Raw genomic sequence first — 11,102 nt, 5'->3', positions numbered from 1 at the left:
TGTGAGTCTCGATGATTTGGGGTGTGTGCTTATTCTTTAAACGAATGTTTGAGAGACTACTTGGTGACAGGAACTGGCCATACAGTGGTGAGGAAAATAGCACTCAGGGAACTCAGCCTGATGGAGAAGACATTTAATAAAGTCACAACTAAGACTGAAACACTTTATGCTGGCACTACTATATGCACTTTGCAATTATTAATTTTATTTAACGCAAGAACCCTAAAATGTTAGTATAATAATCGGCCCCGGGACTCCCCTGGTGGCGCAGTGGTTGGGAGTCCGCCTGCCGATGCAGGGGACACGGGTTTGTGCCCCGGTCTGGGAAGATCCCACATGCCGTGGAGCGGCTAGGCCCGTGAGCCGTGGCCGCTGAGCCTGCGCGTCCGGAAGCTGTGTTCCGCAACGGGAGAGGCCACAACAGTGAGAGGCCCGCGTACCGGAAAAAAAAAAAACAGAATCCGCCTGCCAATGCAGGGGACAAGGGTTCGAACCCTGGTCCGGGAAGATCCCACTTGCCGTGGAGCAGCTAAGCCCGTGCGCCACAACTACTGAGCCCACGTGCCTAGAGCCCGTGCTCCACAACAAGAGAAGCCACCACAATGAGAAGCCCGCGGACCGCAATGAAGAGTAGCCCCTGCTCACTGCAACTAGAGAAAGCCCGTGGGCATCAACGAAGCCCCAAGGCAGCCATAAACAAACAAATAAATAAATAAAAAGAATTATACCGTTACTATGATGCATTTAAAGATAAAAAATAATAATCAGCCCCGTTGTTTTGGTTATCACTGTACAGCAAAGGACCATGAAGCCCATTAGCTGAAAGAACCGAGTTGTTTGCTCACAGTTGTGCAGTCTGGCCTGGGTTCAGCTGCGTGGTTCTTCTGCTGGTCTCGCCAGTGGCCACATGGGTGCTTGTGTTCACCTGGCAAGTCAGCCAGAGCCTGGGCCTGTCGGGTTTGTCTCTCCACATGCTCTCAGGGCCTGGCCCCTCCACATGCTCGCTTCAGCAGGGAAGCAGACTTGTTGCCTACACGGCTGCTCAGGGTTCCCAAGAGTACAACGGTGGACACTGCCAGTCCTTCTTAAGGTGTAGGCTTGGAGCTGGCACGGTCTCGCTTCCACCATGTTCTCTTGGTGAAAGCAACTCACAGGGCCAGTTCAGATATAAGGGGAGAGGATTATACCAGCAGATGTGATTCATTGGGAACTTTCAAGGAAACTAAGATAGAAAGAGGTTAAGTCACCTGTCTAAGGCAGAGCTAAGACTTGAAACAGGAAGTCCCACTCCAGAGTCCAGATTGGTAACCACTGTACCAAAAAATAAATAGACGTTCTGAAGAAGTTAATACAGGAGAAGCGCAGGGAACTTTGAGAATTACAGAGACAACCTTGTCTGGAGCAGGGGTGTGGGTGGGGATCAAGGAAATAACGTTTAACCCTGAAACCTGATGTCTGATTGGGTTGGGAGAGAGCTTTCAGAGCTTAGGGAACTGTTTAAAGGCTCTGGGGTGGCAGAAGACCCAACTCGTCAGAGGAACTAAGTGAAGCCTAGTGAGGCCAGGACCAAGGTGGAGGTGGAGTGACACAGAGGAGTCCCTCGAGGCTTGGATGTGCCCTAGGAAGATTTTTTTTCTATCTTATTATTTTTAAAATAATTATAGATTCATAGAAATTTGCAAAAGTAATACAGAGAGGTCCCTTGTACCTGTCACCCAGCTTCCTCCAAAGGTTATCTTATGTAACTATAATATAGTATCAAAACCAGGACGGTGACATGGGGAAAGTGCGTGTAGACTTCTGAGTCATTGTATCTCTTGTGTGGATTTGTGTAACCACCAGTCAAGATACAGGGCATTTCTCTCCCCACAGAGAGCTCCCTCCAGCTACCCTGGGTAGACCCCCACCTCGCCGCCACGCCTAACCCCGGGCACCAGGACTCTTCTCCATCTTTGTCATCCTGAGAATGTTCTACAGAAGCGACAGTGCAGCACGGAACCTTTGGAGGTGTGTTTCTCTTACTCAGTGCAACACCCGGGCGATGCCTCCAAGCCCTCGAGTGTATCAGGACTGCCTTCCTTTTTGTTATCGAGCAGTATTCCATGCTGTGTGTGTGCCGGATAATCTCCCTATCTTAAGGTCCCTAACCTCAGTCCCATCTGCAGAGTCCCCTTTGCCATCTCACATGATACATACAGAGTTTCCAGAGATGAGGGTGTGGACATCTTTGAGGCCCATCTGCCCACTGCAGGGATCGAGGGGCAGTGGGGGGGTCTGAGTCACCTAGGCCTTGGATGTACCATGTCTGCCCCACATCCCACGGGTCCAAACATACCCACCCAGCTATGCCTAGGTGCAGGCCGGCTGGGAGAGTTGTCCTTATTCTGGGGGCCACATGCCTAATCAAGAATGGGGTTCTTCTATTTGAGGGAGAAGGGATATTGGAGGGCAGCTGACAAACTGTCACAGCAGAAGCCATCCACACCTCACCCCTGTGTAACTCAGAGCAGCATTTTTGTTACTTGGGACCCTTACCATAGCATGTAAAATAGAGGGGAGGCTGGTGCTGTGACTCTGGGGGGCCAAGAACAAACCCCAATGAGAAAGGCACCTACGTGTCCTGAATCGCTCCTGCCGAGACCCCAGGTGCCAATGGCCACACCTCAAGCTCTTGTGCCAGCGGCCTCCTGTTGGCCGTTCTCCACCCAGTCTCCCCCCTGCTGTCAGTGTCTTTAACTGGGTGGCAGGCAGGATCCTGAGCTGGTCCCCAATGGCTCACGCCCTTGAGCATGGGTAGAACCTGCGATGTGATGAGCACCACATCCTGATCATATGATACTCTGGCAAAGGCAAAGGGATTTTCCCAATGGAATGAAGGTCCCTAATCAGTTGACCTGTAGTTAATTAAAAGGGAGATTATCCTGGCTGGGCCGGGCCAGATCGAAGGAGCCATTTAGAAGAGAAAGAAGACTGGGTTCTCCTGGAGGCTGCAGAGGCTCTCCTGTGGTCCATGGGGAAGGGAGATGCCATGCGTTATGCAGCTCCCAGGAAAGGAACTCAGCCAACAACCTGTGAACTTGGAAGAGGCCCCAGCCTCGTATGCAACACAGTCCCAGGTGACACCTGGATCACCACTAGGGGACCCTAGCAGAACACCCAGCCACACGTGCCCGGGCTCCTGACCCACAGAAACTTTCAGATGGTGTTGTTTTAAGCTGCCATTTGTGGTAACCTGCTGCAGTGCAGGCGTCCCTTGGTCCACTGAGGCAGAGTTCCCAAGTTCCCTCTCCCGCCTTCCTCCGTTTCTGTTCTCTCCAGGGCCACTTCCCCCTCCAGTCCCAGCTCAAGTTTCGTGAAACCCTCCCTGGGAGCCCAGCCCAGGGAGCAGGTTCTCCCTCTGAGCCCACGGCCGGTCTGAACCTAAAGCATGGTGGTCACTGGCACTGCTCCCGTCTGTTTGGTTCTCTCTCCTCCGTAGGGCGCATCCTGCCCACTTGATGCAGACGTGGTCAGGGCACTTGCTTTGGCTGATGAAGTGTGAGCAGAGCACCGTGGCCAGCATGCATGTCCCCTCATCCCCTTTCTGTCCACCCTGGGGACCGGCTCTGCCCCTGATGCTGGCTGCCCCGCCAGCCGGGCCCGGGAGTAAGGAGGATGGTGATACACGAGCGCCACCAGCTCTGGTGGACAGCTGGTGGATGAGTTCCCGTGGCTGCAAACAATGACATCCCTGACCCCACACTTCCGGAGACATCTGAGATCGAGGTGTGGGCTGCGCTGGTTCTTTCTGGGGGCTTGAGGGAGAATCTGCCCCACACCCCTCTCCCCGCTGCTGGGGGCTCTGACAATCCTTGACTTGTAGACACATCCTTCCCCTCCCTGCCTCCATCTTCACATGGCTTTTTCTCCCTGCCAGGTGTCCCTGTGTCTCCTCTTATATGGACACCAGTTGTTGGATTTAGGGCCCACCCTAATCCAGTACGGCTTCATCTCAACTAATTACATCAGCACAGACCCTATGTCCAAATAAGATCACATTCTGAGGTTCTGGGTGGACCTGAATTTGCGGCGGGGGGGGGTGATGTTCAACCAAGTCCCACTAGTGTCTGTGAGAAATGAACCTTAGTTGTTTATAGATGCTGAGCTGCGGGGTGTTTGTCACTGCAGCACCACCGTGCGAAGCCTCGCTGATTTATGCCGTAATGTAATTATTTGTCTACATACTCATCTACCCGAGACGCTGACCTCCTACTGACAAGAGACAGTGTGTCTTTCGTTACTGTATCGTAGAGGGTGGTTGGGGAAAAAATTAATTTTACCAGCTGGTATCAGAACTCATTTTAGAGACCAACTGGGCTTGTTTAGGAAAATACCGTAATTAGTACTAGGGGACGGTGAGCGAGGCCCTGAGGACGTGAGATGAAAGGGCCCACAGGGAGACAGCTAAACTCTGCATGAGAAAATAGCTGCATTCTGGAGGAGAGGGAAAGGAGCCACGAGAGGTGGGGACCCATGGAGATCAAGAGACAGAGAGACGGCGGGAGACGGCGGAGCAGGTGGGGGTCAGGGACCTCCAACATCCCATTCGCGGGCCTCGAGCCACGAGGCGGGATTGGCCCGAGCCTTGAGGAGCTGGAGCAGCTAAGCTAAAGCAGAGAACTGGCCTGCACGGCCCAGCCCAGCAGCCCGCTGGGGCCCAGCAGCCAGGCACCCCGTGCAGCACCTGGTAGGCGTGCAGCACAACCGTGTCCAGCAAAGATGAATGCTAGCGTGGTTGCTGGAAGGCGCCCGCGATTCACAAGAAACCCAAGGAGAACCAAGCTACTAATTAAAACAAGGAAACCCTAATGTGCCCAGGTCCCCACAGAGCCGAGGCCCAGCTCACCTGGTACTGACGTCAGCCAGACGTGGGCGCAGGGCCGAACTGGAGGGATGGCACGCGGGCTTCCGTCATGTTCTTTGGCCTTGTCTGGCTGCCTTAGGCCTGTATTCTGTATTGTTCTGTTTTTTTAAAAAAAAAATTAAAAAATTTTAAGACCACCAACATAATGCTAGCTCTTCTGTGATCTGTGTCCGCCTCTGTCTAGGCCCCAAGGGGTCGTCAAGTGCTGCTGAGCTAACTGCTCTTTGCCGTACTGTGTTGACCCCCATCCCCACAGCCGCCCCACTGCCAGCTGTCCCGGGAGCCCAGACTCCTCACTTGGCCTTCAGGCCTCATCCATGGCTCCACTGACCACTGTGAAGGAGCCGTGTGCCCTTCTCAGCACTGACCCCATTGTGCAGTGGCCGGCTTTAACGCCAGGGTTGGGTCTCCCCCTGCGACTGCTGATGCTGAGGCCAGTCGTTTTCGGGGGGGGGGGCGGGGCGGGGCGCAGGCACTGTGGGGTGTAGAGCAGCATCCGTGGCCCCCATCCACTCGATGCCAGGGGCACCCTCAGTCGTGACAACCACATATGTCCCCAGACATGGCCCAGTGTCCCAGGGGAGCAGAATCCCCCTCGGGTGAGGCCCACGGCCACAGACTAATTGCATCACTGCCAGCAGTCCTGGAAGTAGCCGTGCCTGGGTCAGCTTGCTCCCTGCAGTGTCCTCAGGACGAGCCCTGCACCTGCACCCAGGGTATGCTTGACTACTGGGGTCTGAACAAATGAAGGGAAAGGCAACCCTCACAGCAGGCAGATTTCCTCCAGAACTTCCCTGTGTAGGTCAGCCCTGCCCTTTGGGCGGGGGCCACAGCAGGAGGAGGGGAGAGCCCAGGGGTCAGGCGGCCTGTCCCGGGACGTCCCTCACCAGGTCCCAATGTCAGCCCACCCCATCTTTCTCCCTCCGCCATCTCCTGGCATTCCCAACCTGATTTTGGCAAATGGAACTTGGTTTTCCTCTTCACGCAAAACCTTCCTGCCTGAGACCCGAGACAGTCCAGCCACGCACCTCAGTAACCAGCCGTGTGCATTTGGCACATGGTTATGCTCGGGGCTCAGGACTTGGTGCCATCCACGGGGGCTGTGCTGGCAGGGGACTAGCACCTCAGATGAAATGCTAACGGGGCAGCAGCTGGAGTGCCTGGCCCGGGAATCCCAACACAACATAGATCCTGTCTGTAGAGCGCTCCAGCTACCCCCGGCCTTGGAGAGAAAAGTGTGTCACCAGACAAGGATGCAGCCCCTCCAGAATCTGGAAAAGGCAGGAACCAGAGTCTCCCCTGTAGCCTCAAGAAAGAAATGCAGCCCTGCCCACACCTGGATTTTAGCCCGTGAGACCCATGTTAGACTCCTGATTTCCAGGACTGTGAGAGAATCAATGTGTGTAGTTTTAAGCCTTTGAAAAAAATTGCAGTTGTGGACAATAGAATAAGAAGAAATTTACCCATGCTTTCTAATCCTCATTTTATGTATTTCCAACCCACCTTTATAAATACCAAAAATATTAAGCATGGTGATATTACTAAGAACACAGTTCAAAAACACATACCATCTCACACCCATTAGGATGGCAAATACTAAACAACAACAAAAACACAGGAAATAACGAATTGGTGAGGATGTGGGGAAATTGGAACCCTCTTGTGTGGCTGGGGGGAATGAAAAAAGTACAGCTGCTGTGGAAAGTCTGCAGGGTCCTCAAAAATTTAAACATAGAATCACGGTATGCTCCAGCAATCCCACTCCTCGGTACATACCCAAAAGAAGGGAAATTAGGGACTCAGAGATATTTGCATACGCATGTTCATAGCAGCATGACTCACAGCAGCTAAAAGGTAGAAACAACGCAAGTGTCCATGGATGGATGATGGATAAACACAGTGTGGTCCATCTACACACCAGCATGTTATTCCGCCTTAAAAGAGGAGTGACTTCCCTGGTGGCGCAGTGGTTAAGAATCCACCTGCCAATGCAGGGGACATGGGTTCGATCCCTGGTCCAGGAAGATCCCACATGCCGCAGAGCAACTAAGCCCATACGCCACAACTACTGAGCCTGCGCTCTAGAGCCCGACAGCCACAAGTACTGAAGCCCGCTCGCCTAGAGTCAGTGCTTCACGAGAAGCCACCGCAATGAGAAGCCCACGCACCACAACCAAGAGTAGCCCCCGCTCGCCACAACTAGATAAAGCCCGCATGCAGCAACAAAGACCCAGTGCGGCCAAAAATAAAAATAAATTTAAATAAAAAGAGGAGATTCTGACACCTGCTACAACGTGGATGAACCCTGAGAACGTGATGCTCAGAGAGGCGCGCTGACACAGAAGGACAAATACTGTCTGGTTCCACTCACATGAGGTCCCTGGAGGAGTCAGATCCACAGAGACAGGAAGTAGATGGTGGGGGCCAGGGGCTGGGGGAGGGGTGGGGAGTCAGTGTTTCATGGGGACAGAGCTTCAGTTTGGGAAGATGGAAGACTCCAGGAGATGGATGGTGGGGACAGTCGCACGACAATGTGAATGTGCTTAATGCCACCGAGCTGTGCACTTAAAAATGATACATTTTATATTTTACCACATAAAATTGTTTTTCTCTCTAAATCCATCCCTACAAGCAAGCATTTCCTGTACCGTGTGGGATGCTTCCTGGTGTGTTCACTGTTCGCATCAGAGGGCGACCGACACCCCGCCAGGAACATGACCCCATCGTGGCCCCCCTTCAGTTCTCCTGTCGCTGCGTCCTCCACTCCACGGAGATCCCCGGCGTCCCCAGACCAGGAAAGGGCAGTGCGCTGCAGTGTCTCTTCAACAAAGAGTCAAGGATTAGGCCCCGTTGAGTTTCCATCCTGTTTGCCTTTGATTTTTTTTAAAAAGCCTTTCATTTTACCTATTAGGCATTTCAGGGCAGGCTGCACAGTGTCATCTGCATTTCAAAAAAGCACCGCTGTGAGGATTTGTTTTCTTCCTTTTTTCTGTTTCCTTGTTCTCCCTGACGTCGGTAATCTACAACCGTCTTTTGTTTTCTTCAAGGTCCTCTATCATATTATCTCACATTGTTCCAGGCAGTAACTTTCTTCTTTGTCTGCAACTCGTCCACAGGACACAGCGCTGACCGCCCCCGTCCAGTCCCCCCAGGGTCCAAGCCAGCACTCAATGTGGCACCGAGAACGCAAATTTCTCAGGGTCACCCCAGCCCCGTTTCGGTTCCACCCAAGACACACTGAGAGGAAATAAGGATTCTGCCTTTCTAAGTCCCCGAGAAGCTCGGCGGCCACTCTCGGCCGCCAGCTGCAGGAGGACCCCAGAACTGAAGCACCGGGCTGGCTCCTGGCTTCAGGCTGGGCCCCAGCGGGAATCGGGCTGCACACCAGAGGCACCGTGACTGTCGCCTGCGTCTCACTGGGCGGGTGCCCCTCAGTTCCACCGTGTGGATTCGAAGGATTGTTTATTTCTGTGTCTAATTGTCACACGGGGGCAGTTTTCAAAAATTGTGGTAAAACACACATAATCTAAAATTACCATCTAAGCGCACAGCTCAGTGGCACGAAGCACATTCACACTGTCGTGCAGCCATCCCCACCCTCCATCCCCAGAACGTTCCATCTTCCCAAACTGAAAGCCCGTCCCCATGAAACCCTGACTGCCGTCCCCCACCCCCGCCGGCGACACTGGGGCCGTTTTGAAGCTTGGGTTCAACTTTCCGTGTCCATACACGTCTGTCGTTGGACAGAATAGGCCGTCATGGATCTGGTTAAGAGATAAGAACTGCAAGCACGTAGTGTTTTAGTTGAGGCATATTTTATATTCGCCACGGTTCACGGGTCAGCTTACGACACGCACCGTGGTATATTTAGGCTTTTAATTCTTTTGATAAGGAGCGGACGACTTCACTGTACAATCTTACTAAAACAAAGTGGGACGACGCCGGGAGGTGCCGGTCTCCCTACCATCCAGAATTCCATTCTCTAGAATGTGAAACTGATCAATAAAAATTGAAAACCCCACGACTGCATGTCAGAGCGACAAGAGCTGGAGAATGGTCGAGTTTCCAGCTGATGACGAGCACATCTGGAAGACGGACACGCTGCTGCCCTGTTCGCGCCCCTGGGTGCACCCCTCTCCCAGGCCCCCCAGGTCTGTGTGTCCCCCACCGTTTGGGACATCAATTGCCGACGCCCTCGGCCTGGCCGCTGAACGGCCCCACGTCACCCATCAGCGCTCACCAGGACGCACTGCCTCGGTGGTACAATATAGCTGTGAACGTTTCCGTAAACAGTCCCTTTTGTTCTTTCTTTTCTTTTTTTTCTTTTTGTATGAAAATCCTAGGCTCTGATACCTGCTTTCAACAGTGCCATACATCAAAGTATAAGGGAGTGAGGGAAACAGAGGAAAGATAATAAAAACAAACTTTTGTTTGGATACAGAGTGCGTTTGCTGTATTCGCGATCATGCTGCCGCTGGCTCAGTGATTTGCCTCGTCCTCGGGGGCGCGCGAAGTGGCAGAAGTAGCTCTCAGGATGGAGACACGGCCTGGCGAGGGCGGGCCTGTGGTGGGAGCCTGTGGTGGGGGCCTGTGTCCTTCTGTAACTTGACTGCAGGAGCCATGATTCACATCTGCACATGTAACCGAATGGCAGGGAAACACAGACAGATGCACACGTGGAACTGGCAGGATCCGAATGGGCTCCTGGGTTGTGCCGGCAGCAGTGGCCTGGATTTGATGCTCTGCTGTCTGGTTACCCTAGTGTCTGGGATCTAGCTGCTCTCTGGTATCTAGGTGCTATATTATCTCGGTGCCATGGTTACAAGATGTCACCGCTGGGGAGGCTGGAGCAAGGGTGCTCTAGTACCTACAGAACTGCCTGTACATTTCTTTGCACCTTTCTGTGACTCTAGAATTACTTCAAGTAAAAAGTTTGAAACTGCATTTAAAAAAAATGAAGGCAGTGCTCCAGAAATCAGTTCTCTCCCCAGGCCGGCGGGGCTGCAGGTAGACAGAGGCGAGTGGACACCTGTGTGACCACACGCCATGGAGAAGGCCTTTGAGCCCGCACGGCGGGGCGGGGAGCGGGAGGCCTGGGGATATGGGCAGGTCCTTCCTCTTGGGGGCTGCACTGTCCTGATTCTGCGTCCCCCTCACACTCAAGTCAGGAACGGTTCCCATCTGTTCAGGAGACTTGGGGGCCTCTGAGCAGCCCTGGCTACCCCCCGCCCCAGGTTCCTCCCGACCTCAGCGTTCGCAGGATGTCCGCCTGTGCCCCGACCCGCGAGCGGGCAGCTCAGAGGGCCTGGACTGTGGGGTGTCCCTGATGGAGCCCAGCTCCGTGGGGACAGAGCCCTGTAACGCATCTAACACCCCGCAGCACGTTGTGTTTCTGCAAACCCGTGTCAAGGTCGGTGTCCGAGGATAAAGGAGGGCGTTAACATTCTACTAGCAACCGGAGGTTCTGGAAGCAACAGGAAAGCGCCGTCCTGAAAACGCAGCCATGGTGGAACCCACAGGACTCCAGGTGAGAGGGAGGCCACCGCTGTGCCCCTCAGGAGGGCAGTGGCTTAAAATGAAGTGCCCCACCGCCACAGTGACCCCGACACCCCCATGCTGGCTCTGGGTGCCTGGAAATTGCAAGGACTCCCTGAAAGCACCTGTCCCATCGGGGCACCGTCTCTGAAATCGGGGAGGCTGTCGCGGCGGGACGGTGCCCTCAGAGCTCTCCAAAAACAGTGCCTGTCCCCAGGATGGAGGTGGCGAGTTGAAAGGAAGCTTTTAATTAAGTGCTGCTCCCATCTCCTGAAGCCAACGGTCCCAACACAAAGGTGCCGGCAAGGACAGGACTGGAATCCCAACGACCTTGACAAGATAAAGACACCCTTCAGCAGTGGCGAGTCCAGTGTACAAAGAGAAAGTGGGTGTGGGGCTTGAATCGGACCTCCAAGTCCACGTGTGAAGACCTGAGCCTCAGGACCTCAGACCGAGACCTTGTTTGGATATAAGGTCGTTGCAGGTGTAATCAGGGGGCCCTGATCCAACACGATGGTGTCCTTACAAAAAGGGAACATGTGAACACAGATGGGCACAGGGGAGCGCTCTGTCAGCCTAGGGCAGGGTCTCCCCCCCCCAACTGCTGCATCTGCGGTCATCCTCTTTGGGGACCGTCCTGGCCACTGTGGGGTGTGGGGCAGCC

Source organism: Delphinus delphis, chromosome 3 (genome assembly GCF_949987515.2).
Source record: "Delphinus delphis chromosome 3, mDelDel1.2, whole genome shotgun sequence".
Classification (NCBI taxonomy): Eukaryota; Metazoa; Chordata; class Mammalia; order Artiodactyla; family Delphinidae; genus Delphinus; species Delphinus delphis.
The sequence above is the reverse complement of the archived record's forward strand: the minus strand, read 5'-3'. Positions refer to the sequence as shown.